The sequence below is a fragment of the Lampetra fluviatilis genome, chromosome 2 (assembly GCF_964198595.1).
Source record: "Lampetra fluviatilis chromosome 2, kcLamFluv1.1, whole genome shotgun sequence".
Classification (NCBI taxonomy): domain Eukaryota; kingdom Metazoa; phylum Chordata; class Hyperoartia; order Petromyzontiformes; family Petromyzontidae; genus Lampetra; species Lampetra fluviatilis.
This window is the reverse complement of record NC_136276.1, coordinates 35,910,309-35,917,553: the sequence shown is the minus strand read 5'-3', so window position 1 is coordinate 35,917,553 and position 7,245 is coordinate 35,910,309.

Sequence of the window (7,245 nt, the reverse complement as noted above, 5' to 3'; positions counted from 1 at the left end):
ATATTTATATCAACCAAATACTATAAACGCACGCTGATTCTAACTGTGAAGGGGAAAACCGGAGGACCCGGAGAAAAATATACACGACCACGAGAAGAGAGACTTGTAAACTCCAAATATACAGACGTCAGGGTCGGGATCGGGATCAAACTCCCAACCTCCTGCATGCCAGGTGAGCGAGTCAACATCTCGCCACTGGGTGAACAGCAGCAGGGGGATTCGATTTGTCCGTTGTTTCAGCGGCCGCACTGCAAGTCCAGTGGGCTGACCATTGTAGCATGGCGGAATCCCATTATCGCGTCCATATACAGTTTATTTCAAATGTCACAAACAATATATTACATACACGGTATTTACAAATATGTTTTGAATATACTGAGGAAAATAATTAATATTACATTTTCGAACAGATAACTTCATCTTCTTAGGTTCTTTCGGTAAAGCCACCGAAAGAACCTAAGAAGATGATTCCTTGCAGTCACGAAAGCTTCAAATCTAGAACAGATAACTTCAGTTATATAGTATATGTATGTTTTACAATATATATGATATATTTACTAAAATAAAAATCAACTATAAAACCATCAAGTACGCATAGCTTACCTGCCAATCACAGCTGCTCTTATAAATATCCCAATATCATGTTGTGGAGCAGGCAGACGACGCTCTTCAACCATCCACAGTCCTGCTTCAGTCTCAACTCTTTACACGAGGCTAACACAAATAAAATTGGCCTGCCTAGCAGGACTCCGATGGTTCCAGGATACTACAGAGTAACAAGCCTTTTCAGGCCTTTGCTAAAATGCTTGTTGGCAGTTTCTTGACTCGTGAAAGTCAAGTTAAACCCTAAGCCACTTGGCTCCTAGGTACTTTGGTTCCCCATTCGGAAGCGGGAACACGGATCATTGAATACAGTGTTTGGTGAACTTCCTCCACTGGCTGCCAATAAGTGAAAGAGTTAATGGACCCGGCCACTCGAGCACACAAAGATCAAGCGAGGGAAACGCCACCCTCCAGGGACACGCCCCGAGTGGCACCAACAAGACCCAGTTTCAACAAGATTCAGACACTATGGCAAATTTTAGTTTTAGTTCCACAACCAACAGGAACGTGCACTTACACAACCTAATGTTTATTTCTTCGACAGTCTGAGAGAAATAAGGATTTGTGTAAAACATTTGTTTTTTATATAACCCAAGCTGGTTGATAAATTTTTCCAGTTCCCCGCAGCTTGACGTTGCTAATCGGGCAACGTGGTCGTTAAGATAAGCCCACGCTACACTCGGCTGGTTTCTCATACTTGCCCAGAGGTACATTCTCATAGAAATGTTTAAAGCTATCGGCACTTAGCATAGCAAAGGGCTTCGACATTGTGCCAGTTAAATTCCACGCATGCTTCGAAATTACATCGAGAAACATGAAGAACACAGTTAGATTCTACTTTTTTCTACTTTGGTATGGCAGGAGAGAAAAGCAACGGTTTTGAAATGTTTTGTACTTGATCGCAAAGTTTTTTCAACCAATCCAAAGGGGCAGTAGACGCTGAGGGGGGAGAAGATAACCACCTCCTCGTGGTCTTCCCTGCTACATGGCATATCACGATGAATGTCTTCAAATCGGAGGCCGAATGCCCGACCAAGGCATCCAGGCCTGATAAGGAACGTAAACACGGATGGTTTCAAGAACTTACAAGTGTTAAAGGCACCATTTAAATTGTTAAGAAAAAATTGATGGACTTTACAAAAGATCAAGAAAATTCAGCTAACAGAACCTCCGAGACATCGCCACAGGGCTTCTTCTCCAAGGAAGCGTTCGTGGCTTCAGTGTGAACATGTCACCACTCCATTGGACAAGTGACCTTTATTTTTAAGCCAACCTGTAACCTCTAGCATTAAGGTGAATTGTGTTTCGTATATTTTGTGTCGGTTTCTGAAGGTCTCGATAACTTACGTAAGTGTATAGCTCATACTATAGCCACTGTTGGGAGAGCTCTTTCATTCGGATTCATTTTGGTGCCTGTTGGTTGAGCACACGAGGTTGCTCCACAAGAACGAATGCCAGTGTGTGCTGAGCATTAAATATCAGAATTGTGACAGCAAAACACGGAAATTATGAACGTTGACAGAAGCCCGGTGGCAATGTGTTGGAAGTTCTGTTCGCTAAAGGCACGAGCAATTCCCAGAAACTCCATTGCGATGTGTTGGGGATTCTGTTATCTGAAGCCATGCAGCCTTTAATTATATTTTATGATACTAAACGCTTCCTATATATTTGTGGAAGTTGTCAAACTTATTTTGAAGCCAACCTCTCACCTGTAGCACAGAGATGAATTGTGTTTAATACGACAGCCATTATTCGTGACTTTCTTTGCAGATAAAATAAGTCTCGTGGCAAATATATCTTGTTATCCGCGAGTTATCTGTCTTTTTTTATATATATACAGTATGCTGTGGTCAAAGCAAATTCACAGGAGACACTTGATTTGATTGCACACCATACAACACAACACGTACATATACTTATATAGTTTATATATATACTTTTCCATTTAAGGAAGTATTGTTTACGAATGCGTTGAGTGTTTGATGTGACACAAAATGGTGGCACAATTGCTGCAGTACTGTAGTAATAAAAATTACGGTGCAGAGTTCACAGTGATGATGACACAGAATTTAATATCTAATTGCAGGTAAATCTTATGAAGTTCAGTGATTGGGATTTTTTCTTGATTATTGTTTGGATTTTATTTCACAGGAATATAAAATATTAATATTGCAGCTGTGATCGGCGGTGTAGATGCACCAATTTTGAGTGTTAATGATGTTGGTTATAATACATATAATTGAGCTTTGGATTTACGAGTTGTTGCAGTTTATTTTATTTGAATGCGTTGTAAAGAAGGGCAATTGCCCGAAACATCGCTTAAGTATATTTTATGGCAGTATTATCGATGAATCTATTCAGTTTTTTCAGGGAATTTAGCAGCAGTGCGGTGTTTGTTGCGTGAGTGCTGACATCACGTGTTTGGCCATTCTTACAGTGCTCAAATTGGTTACAAATTTACGCCCTTGGAGGACCTTTTGAAAATTAAATGTCATCACCAGGACCAGGCACGCTTTTGCTCCTTTCGTGACCCTATGAACTCTTCCAGGACGTGTCGGAACTATAACACAGCGCAGAGGACTTCTACCATACCAGTTCCCACGTTCTAGTGTTTGTTTTAGCTGACCCTGCACTCTCATTTATGATGATGGCTGGAGAGAAAGAGAGACAGGCCTAGGCTCAGCTACATAACCCGGGTCGCCCTTGCAAAAGAGGGAATGTTTCAAGTGTCTCAATGGATTTATTTGATCTCATGGTTAAATAAATAACTGTCAACGTCAATACATACTTTAACCACAATTTACGAATAAGAATTATCAGCTGCTGTTTATTTTTGTACAATCAACTTGGTTAACCCATGTACAGTAATTGTGTCCGTATGCACTTCTCTCTGGCCCCTTCCCGTGTAGCGGCCTCAGGCTGCCCTACTTCAGCATCATTAGTGAGAAAATATAAAGTTCCAAGTTTCGGTCAAGCGCACTGCATTACAGCACTCGAGTGAGATGGCTTCAGACATGTAATGCAAACTCAGCAACGTCACGATAGCTCAAAAACGCATATCACCGTAACTTAAGTCAAATTTTTTCTTCCAGCTTGAGGTGGAGAGATCTGGGACGAAGTCTTGGCACAGAGGCACGTCATTTGGGATTGCGAATTTGTTTTTCTTGAATATATAAGACATTTTTAAATCTCGCTATAGGAGAAACGTTCGACCAACACGTAGAGCAAAGTGTTACACGCAGAGAAATAAAATAATGTTCATAGACTGATGGATAAAATTACATAGACATTGTCTTCTCCATTAATGTTTATGGGCATTCCATTTATCATGATAGTGTATGGACGTTCTTTTTATGTGAATCACTTTAGTTTGTTCTGAAAAAGTGGGCTTGGACATTAATCGTCGCTCGAAGGTTATACAGGGTTTTTCAAAAAGATGGACCCAATTTCAAAGCAGTATTTTTCACGATGGCAACATGTTACAATTACACATAAAGTTACAAACGGTTTAACGAGTTATCAAGTTTTAGTAACCATTTTATAAATGCTCTATGTGCCCTCTACCTGCTGTATGGGCAACATCGAGACGATAGTTGAATTCGTCCCAAACGCCTCTCAAAGTGTCTTTTTCCACTGAAGTCACCGCTGCCGTGATTCTGTTTTTGTGGTCATCCAGATTAGTCGCTAATGGTGGCACAAAAACACCTCGGTCTTTGACGTATCCCCACAAGAAACAGTCGCAGGGTGTGGTGATGTTGGGGGCCAAGAGTGTAGCGCCAAGTCTTGGGGTCCCGTGCGACCTATCCAACGTTGAGGCAGTGTGTCTTGCGAATGACTGAGGCTATGGGCTGTTTGTGCGCTGGGAGAGGCATTGAGCGGTAATCATACTGGTAGGAACGAAGTGGACCAGACCACCAATAGATTAATGTGTCCGTCCGTCCGTCCGCGTTTGTCCGTCCGTCCGTCCGTCCGTCCGTCCGTCCGCGTTTGTCCGTCCGTCCGTCCGCGTTTGTCCGTCCGTCCGTCCGCGTTTGTCCGTCCGTCCGTCCGCGTTTGTCCGTCCGTCCGTCCGCGTTTGTCCGTCCGTCCGTCCGCGTTTGTCCGTCCGTCCGTCCGCGTTTGTCCGTCCGTCCGTCCGCGTTTGTCCGTCCGTCCGTCCGCGTTTGTCCGTCCGTCCGTGTATCAACATCGCCCCCTACTGCAAACACTTGGCATGACCCTATCCGACAAGATGGCCGCCCGCTCCCCCTGCGATATGTGAATTAAACAAGATGGCCGTCGCTTCCGGCGCATCACGGCAAAACTTTAAACTTCGCTTCAAAATTACTTTACTGAAACGCAGCACGTTTATTTAAAAAATTACGTTACTGAAACGCTGCACGCTTTTTTAACACAGAGACAAGAAACATTTCTTAACACAGAGACGAGATACATTTAATCGCCTTATTTGTGCACGAAAAGCACGGCACGAGGCCTAGTGCGGCAGGCTTCGTGAGGCCTAGTGCGGCAGGCTTATTAACACAGAGATGAAACGCAGCACGTTTATTTAAAAAAAATTACTTTACTGAAACGCAGCACGTTTTTTTAACACAGAGACAAGAAACATTTATTAACACAGACGAGATACATTTAATCGCCTTATTTGTGCACGAAAAGCACGGCACGAGGCCTAGTGCGGCAGGCTTCGTGAGGCCTAGTGCGGCAGGCTTATTAACACAGAGATGAAACGCAGCACGTTTATTTAAAAACAATTATTTTACTGAAACGCAGCACGTTTTTTAACACAGAGACAAGAAACAATTATTAACACAGAGACAAGATACATTTAATCGCCTTATTTGTGCACGAAAAGCACGGCACGAGGCCTAGTGCGGCAGGCTTCGTAAGGCCTAGTGCGGCAGGCTTATTAACACAGAGATGAAACGCAGCACGTTTATTTAAAAACAATTATTTTACTGAAACGCAGCACGTTTTTATAACACAGAGACAAGAAACATTTATTAACACAGAGACGAGATACATTTAATCGCCTTATTTGTGCACGAAAAGCACGGCACGAGGCCTAGTGCGGCAGGCTTCGTGAGGCCTAGTGCGGCAGGCTTATTAACACAGAGATGAAACGCAGCACGTTTATTTAAAAACAATTATTTTACTGAAACGCAGCACGTTTTTATAACACAGAGACAAGAAACATTTATTAACACAGAGACGAGATACATTTAATTGCCTTATTTGTGCACGAAAAGCACGGCACGAGGCCTAGTGCGGCAGGCTTCGTGAGGCCTAGTGCAGCAGGCTTATTAACACAGAGATGAAACGCAGCACGTTTATTGTTGTTGTTGTGCATATTGGCAGTGGTACCTGACTCGGCTGAATCTGCAGCCCGGCAGCGGCAGAGCAGAGGCAGCGAGAGGCCTCGTCGCTGCTGCTATTCACTCGCTTATAGTTCTACCGTGTGTTCACTACATCTGTCGTGTTCACTACATCTGCTGTGTTCACTACATCTCTGCCGTGTTCACTATCATCTCTACATCTCTGTCGTGTTCACTATCATCTCTACATCTCTGTCGTGTTCACTACATCTCTGTCGTGTTCACTATCATCTCTACATCTCTGTCGTGTTCACTATATCTCTGTCGTGTTCACTATCATCTCTACATCTCTGTCGTGTTCACTACATCTCTGCCGTGTTCACCACATCTCTGCCGTGTTCACCACATCTCTGTCGTGTTCACCACATCTCTGCCGTGTTCACCACATCTCTGCCGTGTTCACTACATCTCTGCCGTGTTCACTACATCTGCTGTGTTCACTACATCTCTGTCGTGTTCACTATCATCTCTACATCTCTGTCGTGTTCACTATATCTCTGTCGTGTTGACTATTATCTCTACATCTCTGTCGTGTTCACTACATCTCTGCCGTGTTCACCACATCTCTGCCGTGTTCACCACATCTCTGCCGTGTTCACCACATCTCTGTCGTGTTCACTACATCGTATTCACACGCAAGTATTTCTACTTGTGCTGCAATCTTTGATTATTTAGCTGCTGGCTGCATGTTTGGTGGCGATGCTACCGTTATAGCAGCACCAACTGCGGTTGGTTCTGGGTCCATGGAAACGACGCTTTTCACTGCGAGTTTGTAAAGGGTTCCAGCAGCAAATGCGGTCTCTGTTTCAGCAAGCATCTTTTCAACGTGGGCGTCCAGACAACCATTGGGGTCTTCAAAGTCGTGGTTGTTTTCGGTATCCATGTCGTGCGCGCGAATAAAAACTCGAAGTGCCAAACAAACACTGCTCAATGTAGTACTGTTATATGAATATGCCAAACGCCCGTTTATTCAACTCTATGTAGACGACATAAAATGCACCAAGGTGCCGTTTATTCCCTCTATTTTATTTCACCTTTATACTAGTAAATGCATTCGAGTTTCCCCATCTAAGGTCAATTAATCTCAGATGTGATCGTTTGGAAATGAAAGACTACGAGTCTTTAAATCTCACAGCGTTTCTTGTCAAAACAAACACTTTTAATTAACGTTACACTAGAATACAGTAATTTTTTCTTTAACTCCTCTATACCCGGTCGATACCCCTGTACCGGTACTAAGTATTATTCCTACCAGCCCACCCCGCAGGGT